At 33.6% G+C, this 14751-nt stretch overlaps 1 non-coding gene across 1 annotated transcript; it reads left to right on the top strand.

The window, feature by feature from the left end:
• The first annotated feature begins 2526 nt into the window (after positions 1-2526).
• Positions 2527-2633, top strand: LOC113778883. The gene has a single exon (XR_003469350.1). It is a non-coding gene; the product is annotated as a small nucleolar RNA R71 (small nucleolar RNA).
• The last annotated feature ends 12118 nt before the right edge of the window (positions 2634-14751 follow it).

The following is a 14751-nucleotide window of genomic DNA, read 5'->3' as shown; positions in this document are numbered from 1 at the left end:
ATGTGAAGTAAATACTACATGTGCAAAGCACATGAGTATAGTAATCCAAATATAATATTTGTGTAACTACTATAATTTGTTGTGAAGTTTTGATTATCTACCTCATTAAACTTATGTGTAATTTTCAATTTCTCTAACTAATTTTGGCTACAAGTATTATTCAAATTTGAACTCTTTGATCTCAAGCTATTAGAACCTTTTTTTGAGGTTTTATTGATTAAATTTGGATTGAACTTTGATAACAATTATTAACACTATCATGTTTTACCAAAGGTGTTGTGATTATAAAATATAAAATTGTGCATTTTCAAGTATGGGAGAAGCAAATCTATTTTTTTTTCTTGGCAAATGTAGACACCAAATTTTTTCCAAAAAATTTTGTTAATTTTTATTGTATCTTTATTTTTATCATTTTTATTTTATTTTGCGTTGTTTTGTAGCAAAAAGAAGAAGAAATGGAATTTTAAAATATTTTTCATTTTTTAACCCAATCCAAAAAGAAAAAAATCCAATCAAAAACCCAATCAAAATTTCCCCAAAACCCAACCAAGAATTTCCCCAAAACACCAAAAGCCCAAGGCAAAATCCAACAAAAATCTGGAAAAGAAGGAAAGGAAAAGAAGCCCATTAGCTCATGTGTTTTTGTAAATATATATATATATATCTGCTAAAGCTTCACGCGCGTGTGCATGCATGCGCACGTTCCTTCTTCAATTTTGCAGCAACACAGAAAACCAGTACAAGGCAATAGAAATTTGGTTTTCTTGGCAAGATTCTTCATTTTTTTTGGTTTTTCTTTTTCCCCAAGTTTGATAGTACAAAAGACAGCTCATTATATCCCAAATCCTATCCAAAAAATAGCTGGCAAAACCATCGAATGGATCAAAACATGCCACATAAACCCAATTTTCTTTTTTTTTTATCCCAACCATTCATCTTAGGTTTTAGGGTTTTTGTCCCATTTAAATAGATGACAACACAGCTTTTAGAGGGAGAGGGGAGAAAAAGTAAAGAAAGTCAGCTAAGCATCAGAGAGAGAGAGGAAAAAAGAGGAAAAAAAAGGAAGAAAAGAAAAAAATTCTGCAAACAAAAGCTGAGCTAGGGTTGACCGAACAATCCTATTCGTCACTTTATTCCGACCAACTCCGACCTCCTTTTGAGGATATTATTTTTTCTGCACTATCTATAGTTGTAGGGGAGAAACTTTTGTCTTGAAACTGTCCCCAAAAAATGTCCCTAAATACCTTGAATTCCAGCTCAAAGTTTCCCGCTTCACAGTTCTTGGCGCAACTGCAGCAACAGGGTGTGTCTCTCTTCGCAAAAGATTTGCACGTATTCCTGGAGCTTTCCACTCCAGTTTCGATTCAGGCAAGCATCGGAGGTAACTATTACTCCCTTCTCTTCGTTGTTTCAACGTATAAATGAGATTTAGACAAGCCATGGAAAGTTCTAAATTTATGAACCTTAGATCTCATTTTTGCATGACTTATGATGTTTGAAAATTTTGTTTGATGATTTGAACGAGCAAGGATCATGTTTGTGCCAAAAAGTCGGCCTTAGAAACCCTTGAAAACATTTTCTGTCGAAAACTGGTGCTTTGTTCTTTCTTTGCAAATTTCATTTGTCTTCTCTTGTTTGATCTCTCACGAAGAATTGGATGCTGTTGGGTCATGTTTTTGGTTCAAGACATGGGCTAGAGGCAGTGCCTATTCATAGGTAAAGTGCTATGTGAGGACCCCCCTTTCTCTAGTCTCGTCTTGCATTGGTTCGTCCAACACTTTCCTTGATCTAAGTATAACTGCCATTGTAGCTTCTTTAGGATTCACTTCAGTAGTATTTGGCAGTTTACCTTGCCCCTCTCAGTCGTTACCCTTACTAGTTGGCCAACCTGTTTCTCGAGACTTTGAATGGATGCTTATTGGGACTGGACCATTTCATCCATCTTTTGCACATATTGAAACATCATTTCTTCCATATTAAGCCTTTTCTATTGGATTGGTTCAAGAGGATACTGCAATTTTCGCTGCTAATCTTGGAACCCTGATGGGCCCAAAAGTTGCTCCCTCCTTTATAAATTAGAATGATTATGCTAACCTAGATTATAAGCATTTGAGAAGGGATCATTCCTTTGTTGCATCTTTTGACCTCCATAGGCTCTGACAAAATTCACATTCTCCACCATAGTTGATGGTTATCTATTATAGCACCTTGCTATGGAATGTCCATACATGTTACAATTAGTACAAGGCTCTGATTACTGAGTGAGCAATGACTGCATTTGTCACATCTGTTTACTCAATTCAGCTACCCTGTGACCCCAAGTCTTTTTGCATAAACATTTCATGAACACTTGTTCTCTTACCCCAGATCGCTTTTTGTTGAAAATTTCTAGAAAGTAATTCATATATTGCAACCAATTCTTTCGGAGTTTTATCACCAATATACTATCCTGCTGCAAAATCTATCATGTCTTGAGTTGTGAAAGTTAGCCCATCATAGAAAAATTGCACTTGTGGAGCTAACGGATACTGGTGATGAGGACATTGAGCAAGCAACGACTTAAATCGTTCCCAAGTTTCATGAATTGGCTCTCTCTCCATTTGAGCAAAGCAGCAAATCTTGTTTCTTAAATCAATAGTTTTCTATGGAGAGTGGTACTTGGTCATAAAGATGTTGTAAACATCTTCTTAAATTCTCAAGGATGCCTCAGGTAAGTTTAGCCGCCAAGATTTAGCACGGTCCTTGAGATAGAAGGGAAAACACCTCATCCGCAGATCATCTTCTGATATCCCACTCAATGGAAAAGTTTGCACCACCGAGTAAAATTCTCGGATAAAAGATAGCAGGCCTTCATTAGTTAGACCATAAAAAGCAGGAAACATATTCAAATGTACAGTCTTGAGCTCGTAATTCCTAACTCCATCACTTAGCCGAATACAACGTGGGGAAACTGCTTTCACGGGAAGTTAGATGTTCCTCAGACGAAGCCTAGCAGGTAGAGCTAGTGGTGTATCTTGAGTATTAGGAATGTTTAAAACCATCTTAAACCAAGGTACCTAAGAAATAAAAATAAAAACAAAAGTGCAGAAATAAAAATAAAAATAAAAGACAAAATAACAAAAAATTTAGCGTTGACCCTAGCAACGGCACCCAAAACTTGATCGACGATTTCCTACAAGCGCACAGGGTCAATCGTAGTAATAATTTACTTGGAGTATTCCAGAGTCGAATCCATAGGGACGAATTAATTTTCTACTTTAATTATTCTAAAATAACAAAATTTAAATTCAAGGAGTGGTTTTTTCTAACTAAACAATAAAGGAATAATCAATTGAAATAGAGTAGTAGTGAGAAAACAATAGACCCGAGTCTAGAGTTTTAGATTTTAATCCAGAATTTGATTCAATTATTTAGTTAATTTCTCAATAAACCATGAATGTATCACACAATTGTATATTAGATTATCTCTTGATATATCTAACGTGTGCCTAATTAAATCGTATGTCTCTCTTGAGATTGCAAGTATTCAATTAAACCCTTTAAGAACTTTCATGGCATAAGTGTGTTATATAAATTCTAACATACTCTTGTGATTAGACTGAATATGTTTATCTATTTAGTTTGTAGTTTCATATCCCTTCTCAATTCAATACAAACTTTAAGAGCATGCCCATGGTGGGCAGGCACAAACATGTAATTAAATCAAGATAGATAAATCATAGCAAAAGGCAAGAAATTAAACTAGAAAAACCACGAATTCAAAGAGTTGCTACAAAAATAAGAGAAAGAGTAAGAAAACTTCGTAGTTGCTTGCTCCAATCTTCTCCTTGCATGCTCCTTGATTCGTTTCCATTTGATCTTGATTTCTCTAGAATGAAATGTGAAAAGATGTTAAAACTAACCTAAACTAATATTTTCCACCTCTACAAACATCCTAGATAGCCCTTTAGTTATAGTTTCTTAAAGTTGTATTTGAAAGAGGGTAGGATTGGATTTAATGGAGCTAAAAAATGATAATTTGTGCATTTTCCAGATGAACACCTGTGCAAACACCGGTCTAAACTCAGCGCCCGTGTTCCATCGGATGACTTGACTAGAAAAACTCCGACGTGAATATCGGCGCAAGCTATTGAAGATTCGCGGATAGATCAGTTCGAATCCGCGAGTGGATCCATTTTAAGGCCAAAAATCTCCATCAAAGAGGCCAAATTAGCTCTTGTTCAAAACATAAAAGTTGTAACCCTTTGAATAAGTACTCCAGAATCATATTATTTGGAGGTCTGGATACTGAGATATGCCCAAAATATTGAGAACTGGTCAGAAGAACTTTGCAGCACAACTATACTTCCATAATTTGGACTTTTGACTATGAAAATGTGACAACCAGACTCTAATGTATTCATAGGATTTATAGAGAATTCTCTTAGCTTCAAATCCGATTGATGTAGCTTAAGTTATCACCAAAATACTGAAACATGTCGCTCCCGTGAACTACTCTCGCTTGACTTCTTCTTTTTCCATTGATTCTTGATGCCATGTTTTTAGTTCATTTTCTCTCCAATTGAACTTTTCACCTATTAGACCAATATAAGAGCAAAATTAAGTAATTTTTATTCAAAATAAAGCTTAAATAATATAGTTAACTAGTAACTTATACATATAAACGTAATACAAAATACACCCTATCATGGGGGTGTCTCTTTGCTAAAAATTATTGCAAAGAATCTGATATCTTATTGAAGATTCTTAAAAGCATGGATTTTTATTGTGAATAAAAAAATTTAACGGATAGAATCACATGTGATACCATGTTATTTTTGCAACTTGTGAGTATGAATTTTAGAGTTGCAATTAAGTGCAATATTAAATGATATTAAGTATCATGTTTTTGGATTTCTTAATCCTTTCTTTGAGCTTGTGCATATGAATACACACTCAAAAGTGTGAATATAATGTGAAAGTAGTTGAAGTATTTCATATTTTTGCAAAAAGAAAAAAGAAGCTCCATTGAAATTCCATAGAGATTACAAGAATGGTTCCTAGTAGGTTTATAGATTACTGGCCTACTAAATGAAATTGAGAATTATATGAGAAATGTTCTCACAAAATATTAGTAATATCATTGCATTATTGTGATAGTTGATGAAATAATTTGACTCAAAATACCAATAAAATCATATCTTTGTTTATATTTTTGTGATGATAGTGAATAGCTCAAACTTGAGGCAAAGATATGATTGACAATGAGAGGAATGTGACTAAAGTTCATAAATCATAAATCATATGTAAGAATATCCAACCTAATGATTGGAGATCCCAATAGTTAGGTTCAAAGGGAAAAAACAAATTACATGGTGATTTGAAATGGGTATGCATAACTCTTGATAATTATAGTCCATCTCTATGGTATATGTGCATACATCCTGTGATGAAAGAAAGATTAAACTATATTACTCTTAATGAAATCTATAGCTCCTATGAGTGGGTGTTTGAGTTACGGGAGTACCCTTAATAGATTTCACCTATATGAGTGTAAGGATGGGACCACCCCAAAGAAAATTGGGACTTGTTCTCTTACGCACTCATGAAAGAATTGGGATTTAGCACAAGGTCATAAAGTGCCAGCTTTATAAGTTCATGAGAATGCCTGGACTATTATGTGTGTAAAGTGATATCCAATATCTCAAAAGCAGCTATAATTCAAGACCGAAGTTCACTACTAGTTCTAGTTTTGGAAATTACTATAACACTAACTATAGGTTCAAGGCATTGCTACCTATATCATGCACGTTAATCCTTTCTTGTCATATAATATTACACTATTTTATTTTATTAAAAAAGTGGGAGACTGTTGGAGTATTTTAATAAAATAGTTAAATTCTCAATGAATTGTGTAAGTTACAAGGAGAACAAATTGGCAACGGTTTTTGAATTTTATTAGTGTTTGAATAGTTTTTGACTAAAGATTCATTATATGAAATTATGGCTTTTCAATTACAATAAGGTTTTGTAACTTACAATTCAAATTTGAATGTGTTTTGAATGACCAATAATTTCAGAATTTACGTAGTATCTTATTAGTAGTGTAAGTTATGTTTGTCTAACTTTCGTTCACCCATAAATATGTATAGTTGAGACAAAAAAAATATTACTACAACAACTTATGTTTTGTGAGGTACAATTCATAAGAGAAAACTATCTATTCCTTTGTTATTTTCTATCAGAAAGATTGGCAAGAAAAATCGGTATTAGTAGAGCTATACTCTTTTAGTTGTTCAAACTAATAAGAGTGACAGCAAGTGTGGCTAGATTGTTGTACTAGGGGTGACAAGTTGGAGATTCTATTACACCGGAATTAATTCTTCCTCAGAAGCTTACATCACCTTAAACAAAGAGAGATATTCATGCCTCAACTATCCACATTTGTTCATTATCGTAATATCATTGTCTATAATTTTATTATAGTAAATTTGTAATTGTTAAAACCATTGTTATAACTACTGTTAATTTTTCTATTTGACTTTTGTATTTTTGTTCTAACGAAACAACACTTTAGGCAAAGGGAATGTAGGTGATAGTGTAGATTTGATGAAAGAATTCACAGACTACTGAATGGTCTATTGTTATAGTTTTGCAATGCTTTAATGTTAACTATAGCTCCGCTCACAATGGAAGGATGGAAGAACTCAAGGCTAAGAGTCTCCCTATCAATAAGAGAATTATCCTTTATTTCCTCAGCTAGAACGTGATCTCCAAAGATAGCGGTATTTGTGAAGTGAGGAATAGTTATGTATACATCCTTGACAATTTTTTTTGGGGTAGTTGCGAGGTCTTCCACATAACAGTTTCATCATTAGCCATATGTAGACCACCGCCATGAGAGACAATCGATGATATGCCATGAGATTTCCTAAAAGTATTATCCCAACAAATGAGGTAAACTCCCACACATTATCTAACCTTGGTTATAATGTTAGGTTAGGAGCTCATCTTGTTGGAGAGGAACAGATGGAGCATCTACTTCAGCACCTTCACTGTCACTGCCACCGCCTCCCTCACTTGTGGACAAGCACCCTTGATGGAAGCGCATGCTTGACATGTTTAGTTTTTTGAAAAGATAATGATCCATGAGATGCACGAGCACCACACCTAATCTATAAGGGCACTGCAGAGTCATGGAGACTACCTTCATCGGATTGAAACTCACTTTGGGATGAAGGCACCACCCATACGAAAACACCAAGAAGGCAATGCTAGTGGCATGGATGCCACAAGTGCTGCAATTGAGCATGGAGGCCCAACTGTAGTAGCTTGATTTCTTTCTTTTCTTTGATGTTGCAAACCTATGTTTATTTCATGGGATAATTTCATAAACCTCCCCTGAGGTTTCTGACAATACCACTAGCCTCTCTTGAAGTTTATAAAATTACACAAACCTCCCCTGAAATTAAGGTTTTGACAACAAAATTAGTCCAATTAGAAAAAGTAACATTAAAAAAGTACTTGAAGAAGAGAGATGAAACTTTGATTCCATAAATACCCCTTATGCATGTATATAAGTTGTATTAGTAAAAGAAATAAAAATAATTAAAAATTAGAAACAATTAAGACACAAATTTCATCACTCAAAAAGTTTACATTTAATAAATTAGACAATACAAATAAGCAAACAAACTACACTAATAATCACAAAATTCAACAAAACAGACTAGTTATCTCTTTTGACATGATGTTTGCTATGATTCTTGAGATTTTCAATAGAATTTTTTTTTGAACTTTGCCTTCCTTTTCCCGCTATTCTCTATTACTAATATATAACAATTAAATAATTAGAGCACTAATTAACTATTAATAACTAATTAACAAAAATAACTATTGAAAATTTCTTTAATGATGAACGATGACTTATATTTACAAAATAACATCAATTAATATACCTAATGAAAGAAGGAGGAAAAAGAAAAGCAAAATTTGAAAATTTTTCTATTGAAAATCAGAAGAATTATAGTAAATATAATATAAAAAGATATGGTTAGTCTATTTTGCTAAGTCTTGTGATCATTAGTGTAATTTTGTTACTTATTTGTGTTGCCTAATTTATAAATGTAAACTTTTAGAGTGATGAAATGTGTGTATTAATTGTTTCTAATTTTTAATTATTTTTTATTTTTTTTACTAATACAACTTATATACATGCATAAGGGATATTTATGGAATCAAAGTTTCATCTCTCTATTTAAAGTACTTTTTTAAGGTTAATTGGACTAATTTTGTTATCAAAATTTTAACCTCGTGAGAGGTTTGTATAATTTTGCAAACTTCAAGGGAGGCTAGTGATATTGTCAGAAACCTCAAGGGAGATTTATAAAATAATCCTTTATTTCATTGTTGTTGCAAGATTTGATCTTTAAACTTTATTTTTTTATTGGATAAATTACCTTTTACCCCCTATGCTTTAAAAACCTATATATAGCCTCCTCATGATTTGGGTTAAAGTATCACCGTTTGTTTTTCCATTAAAACTAATGGTAAAAGTAAAAAATCAAAGTCAAACTATTGATTTGACAAATTTCCCTTTCATTGCTTCTTTTTTCCATCCAAACATAAAAAAGAAGAAATTGAAATAAAAAATAGATAAATAAGAAATAGAAATATCATTAAAGATTTGGTTAAAAAACCTATAATGATATTTGTAGTAAAAAAAGGAGTAGGCATTTTAGTTTCTTATTCATTTGTTTTATATTTCCTTTTCATCTTTTTGGTTTCTTAATTCTTAATTTTTTGTTTCCCTTCCATCTCTTTTATATTTAGAGAAAATTAGGATTTTGTAAACCAAAATATAGATTTTCAAAATCATCTCTTCTCTTCCCAAAAAAAAAGAAAGAAAGAAAAAGAAAAGAAAAAAATAGTAGCAAAAGGGTGAATTTGTCAATTTATTAGTTTGATTTTGACTTTTTACTATTGATCGTTAGTTCTAACGGAAAAAGCAACGATGACATTGATAAGTGCCTAATTTATGATTTATTTTGTGGCTATTTTAAGAATTTTTAAACTCTTTTTACTTGAAATCAAGAATTGAAGTTGATATTATGTTAAAAGTTGATGTTTGAGTATTGTTGATTAATGATAGAATTTTTATCCCTTTTACTTGTTTAGTTTGGTTGTTTTTATAGGGAAAAGGGCAAAAAGATTCGAAAGAATTTAGTTGCCAAGTCAAGTAAAGATGCTGGAAATTGTTGCGAAACAGGAGAGCAGGAACCGGCCATGGTTGCTCAAGCAGTTCCTAAGCCGATTACCAAATAGAACGTTTCAAATGCTGTTGCGAAATTTTTTCAGCTTCATAACTGGCCTTGTAACTAGTCCAACTTCCTCTAAGGATTTTCTGGCCAAAATGTTTGACCAGAAAAACTACAACTTGCTCAACTTGTTTCTTGAAGAGTTCGCCTTTCATGCACTTGAAGGATTGGTAAGATATTATTGTGGTTTGAAGGAGAGCACGATTATTATCAAGATACACCTTTTGTCAGCTCAACTTTTCTTGGTTTTCTTGAAGCCACAAATGTTGACTTATGAAATCTATGTTCACATTGAAAGATGTAAGTTAAAGGGTTGAAGATTTCTCTATAAAAAGAGCTTGTATCTTTCATTTTAGATGGTGGAAAGCTAGAGAAGGAGAGGAAAACACCACCAAAATATACATCCAAAGCTGAAAACTCCTAGATCTTAGTTCTTAGGTTAGATTAAGATAGTATAGAATTCGATTAATCATTCCATCTTGTATTTAGCCAGCTTGGATAAGGATTGAAATTGAAGATGGAGAAGTTGAGCTATAGTGACAATGGTTTGATCTCTACTAACACTTTAACTTTTGTATTTGATTTCTTTGTTAGTTATAATACAAGATTGAATTGTATTTTCATCTACTTTATGTTTAGCTAAAGTTTGACGCCTTGGGTTGGATGAACTTGCTATGATTTGTTTGTAAGATTTGCTTGGGGGTTGATGCTATTGTTTTGAGTTAGTTATTTAGCACTTTTGTTCTTACAATCATAATTAACTGGCCACTAGTTGTAATTATTTGAAGATATTGGATTATCAATGAAAGTTGTAATTTAATGTTAGTTCAAGGAAGTGCTAAACTTAGAGAGTACACTTACGAGAGTGATATACACTTTTGTGGCTTGTTTTACAGTAATTTCATTAAACTTCATAAACTTGTAGCTAATTTCATAACCACGAGAGTAGGTATGGATTAGTTATAGATATAGTTGATTCACTATGAGAGTCGATTTCATATGCGTAAGAAAATTACGCCATAGCTAACCAAGGTAGTAGTATTCAATTGCCTAGGTAATACTGCTAGCAAAGAGTGGTTAAGAATTCCATTCCCTAGGAGCTTTCTATTGCAGTTTTCATTTCATTTTCTTATATGTTTGTAATTTAGATTTACTTTATTTGCATTTGTGAGTGTCTAAATAATAAAGGAATTTAAATAGCATCGGTAATTGATCACTCTTCCTTGTAGGATCAATCTTTAATACCCTATACTCAAACAAGACATGTATACTTGCAGTAAAGTGTGGGATATTTAGGAATTTATAAATTTAAAACTTGAGTCAAAATAAAGAAATTGTGCTTATCAGGCACTTTAACCCAAAACCATGAAGAGGTCATATATAGGTTTTTAAATCATAGGGGGCTATGGGTAAAGCACTAAACCACAGGGAGACAGAAGGTAATTTACCCTTGTTTATTTATTTTAGTTATTCTTATCCTTTGTACTGATAGTTCTCTTTCACTAATGAAGTTAACCTCTTGCTAGTATAAGTTTTGTTCTGGTTGTGTATGCAAGGCTAGTTTTGAAATTCATCACATATCCACTCACTTCACTCATTTCACTAGGGAAGTATCTCTTTTCTTTCTTTTTACCACCATTGATGACAATGTGGTATAAGCCTGAGGGGGTGAATGGTTGGAATTGCATTAACTTCTTGGTTGATATGTGGCATGTGAGCATTTTTGTAATGATGAATCCAACCCTATTAAAAATAGGTGGATCGGCCGCTTGCCTAGTTCTCACCAAAATTCAAAACACTAAAACCCTAAAATTTACACATTTAATGGTGAAATTATATACACTGTCAGTGTATCGAAAATTGATCTTTAAAATCCTCGTTGAAATCAAATTTTTAATAATAAAATAAAATTTATAGAAAATCACCGAAGAATATCCTAAACTTAACCATAATATACAATTAAATCTCCAATCATCAGATCCTAAAATTTTGATGCCGATCATTGCCACTTCCTCTTTCGCCACCACCACCGCTTCCCCCTCTTTCTCTCTTCTCCTTCTCCTCTTCCCTCTTCCTCTTTTTCCCACCCCTTCATCCCTTTTCTCCTCCCTTTACTTCTCTTGCAAGCATCCTCCTCTCCCTCATCCCCTCTGCAACCAAAAGGGAGAGGGAGGGAGGGAAGGATGGTTGTGAGAGAAGAGAGCCAGAGGGAAAGGAAAGGGAGGGAAAGAAGAAGGAAAGGAAAGGAAGGAAAAGGAGAGAGAGGAGAGAAGAGGAGGAGGAAAAGAGGGTACTGGCCTACTAGAGTAGAAGGGAAGGGAAGGGAATGTGGTTGTGAGAGGAGGGAGGAGAAGAGAGATGAGGGAAGATGAGGGAAGAAGAGAGAAGAGGAAGAGAAAGAAAAAAGAGAATGAGGGAGGAAGGAAGGGGAGGGAGAGCTAGAAGAGAGAAAGAGGGAGGGAGAGAAGGATGGCTACGGAGAAAGGAGAGGAGGACAGGAGGGTGGAAGGAAGGGAGGAAAGAGAGGAGAGAGAGGGAGGAAAGAGAAGGAGAGGTTGACAGTAGTCACGTCGATGGGTAGTGTGTAGAAAAAGAAAGAGGTGGTAGGTTCATTTTATTTATTTATTTATTATTTTATTAGGTGTATTTGAGAACATGTGTACTTGGAGTATTTTTAGGGGTATATTTGGAGTGCATTATTATAAATTCCAAAAGCAAAATCTTGTTTGAAGAAAAATGGGAGATCCAAGAAAAGCTAAAATGTTAGAAAACTAAAAGACATTTTTTAAAAAAAAAAAAATTCCTTCTTCACACTTTTTATTTGATGTTTGATTTTCTCCTAAAAGCTAGATGATGACATTTAGTTATTAATAGCTAACAAGTTTGTACCAAAAAAAGGCTAATGAAGGTTAATTTCTTATTTTATTTGTTATATAAGGAATTAATTACTTAAATCTCTCTTCACTAATTGTATGTCAATTAATTTTCATTTTATGAGTGTTATATAAGGAATTAGTCACTTAGATCTCTTTTCATGAATTGTAGGTGAGTAGGTTTTACATGTTTGCCCCTCATTCTTCTAGTTTCGAGAGGTGTAACTATTATAAGTTATTACAAATCTTCACAAGTACAAGGGTAATTTTGAGAAGCTGAGGAGGGCTACCCTCAACTGAATTTGTGATGCTATCGAAGTTGAAGCACTAATAAGTTTTTTTTAATGTCAATAAATATTATTAATGAAAGGGAAAATGACCAGTTTGGTCCCTCACATCCACACATTCTAAAACGAAACAAGTTAGTCTCAAAATAATTACTTGGTATAAATTTTTAGGGTAAAATTAGAACATTACTTTAGTTTCTTTCAAATCTAGTTACATTTTACATTGACATGACATTATACATAAAAATGAAAAAAATTACAACATAAAAAAGAACCATTCTCTCTAAACAAATTAAGAAGTTTCAAGAAAATGATATTAAGTCAACATAATAAAAAAAAACTAAAAAATACCATAAAAAATGGTCTTAGGAATTTTTGTAACTTAGGGGTTTTTTCAAAGTAATAATTTTTTCTTTTTTCTTTTCTTTTCAGAGAAAATGATTTGTTTTTTATGTTGTAATTGTTAATTTTTTTCCTTTTTATATTGACTCAATGTTATTTTATAAAAAATTCTTAATTTTTTAGAGAGAAAGGTTTTTTTTTACATAGTAAATTTTAACCTCTTTCCTTTTTGTGTCGACTTGATGTCATATGCATGTTGGGTGTAGCTAGATTTAGAAGAAATTAAAGTGATGTTATCATTTTACCTCTGAAATCTATAGTCTTTTTTTTTGTCAAAAGTAGTTTATATTTCATTGCTAACTTGATATTACAAGATCAGCTACAAAAGGGTTACTACCTAATAGATCATTTTCTGTGCTCTCTTTAAGCCTCATGGGAAAATTTCCTTCCCAATCTGCATCTATAACAAGTTTAACAACAAACTTTGCTAGATTGTGTGCATAACTATTTCCTAGTCTATTAACAAAAGAAAAAGTATATTGATCAAACAAGCCTTTCATTTTTTGGATGTCCTCTAGTAAGACTATAACTTTGGATTTATAGACTTTCTTTTCTCTGATCATGTCTACTATGGCCTTGCAATCTGATTGGAATTCCATTGCTTTCCACTGAGCTTCCCAAGCCATTATCATTCCCATTTTGATAGCTGCAGCTTCTTCCACCAGTGGTTCAGTGGATTTTTCTGCAGATTTTGCCCATGCCTTCTATATCCTTCCCTTCCAGTTCCTCGCTATCCCTCCCAGTCCACACTTCTTCATTCCTTTAGAGAACGCAACATCCGTGTTGATCAGAACCACTCCTTTGCTTGGTGGTTTCCAGTTTACTGAATGATTTGAGTGATTTGTTTGTTCAATGTACTCCCCTTCTCTACTACATTGGGCATCCATGAATTTTGCCTACTCCATCTGTGCTTTTTGTATAGTATGACCTGCATCTACTTCATCATCAGAGAATACCTTTCGGTTTCTAGCTTTCCAAGTCTGCCACATAATATTTACAAACAAAGCAATGTGTTCCTGTCCCTTATCTCTCTTGTTTGTTTCTAATATTCCTTTCCACCATCTTACGAAATTGCTGCTCATGTCATTCAACCCATCCCACTGTATTGGAGTAAACCTCCAAGTGAGTTCAGCATTTTTACAAAAGAATAGCATATGTTCCACTGTTTCCACCTCCTCCCCACAACAGTCACATATTCGATTCCTTTTTCCAGATCTTTTGTGCATTTATTCATTAATTGGTAAGCTATTTAACAGGCATCTCCGTACAACATGTTTAAGTTTGTGCTTCATCTGCAGTGACCATAGGCTTTTCCACATTTTGGACCCCTATTGGGGATAGCTAGTACCCTCCTTTCTTTCTAGTATTCCATGCTTTCCAATTTCTTCCCTTTCTGCTGCATAAGTAGATTTGATAGTGAATTGTCCAAATTTTGTATACTTCTAGTACATTCTATCCTTTCCCCCTATCAAGCTTAGTGGAATGGTTAGAATTTGCCAGACATCTTCCTACTCAAACCATTAATTTAGCTGCCTTAGGTTTCACTCCCCTTCTGTGATTGGTTCCTCTACCCTTTCTATGCTGCATTCCTCCTTTCCTGTTGATTTGACCTTTCCCTCCTCATAACCTGGGATCCACTTATCTTTCCAGACCTATATAGTTTTGCCATCCTCTACTCTATGTCTCAATCCTTTGTTTATCAGTTTCTTCTGCCCTCCCGCCCATAACTTTTTCACACCTAAGAAGCAGTCTTTGGAGGCTCTCTGTCCCCCCCCCTTTATATACCTGGATTTTAAAACATTATTGACCAGCAGATTTGGATGAGTTATGATTCTCCAAAACTGCTTTGCCAGTAGAGCTTTAAAGCATTCTAGGTCCCTAAAACCCAATCCC

Source organism: Coffea eugenioides, chromosome 7 (assembly GCF_003713205.1).
Source record: "Coffea eugenioides isolate CCC68of chromosome 7, Ceug_1.0, whole genome shotgun sequence".
NCBI classification, from domain to species: domain Eukaryota; kingdom Viridiplantae; phylum Streptophyta; class Magnoliopsida; order Gentianales; family Rubiaceae; genus Coffea; species Coffea eugenioides.
Note: the sequence above shows the minus strand (reverse complement) of the source record. Positions and strands in the feature narration are given on the sequence as shown.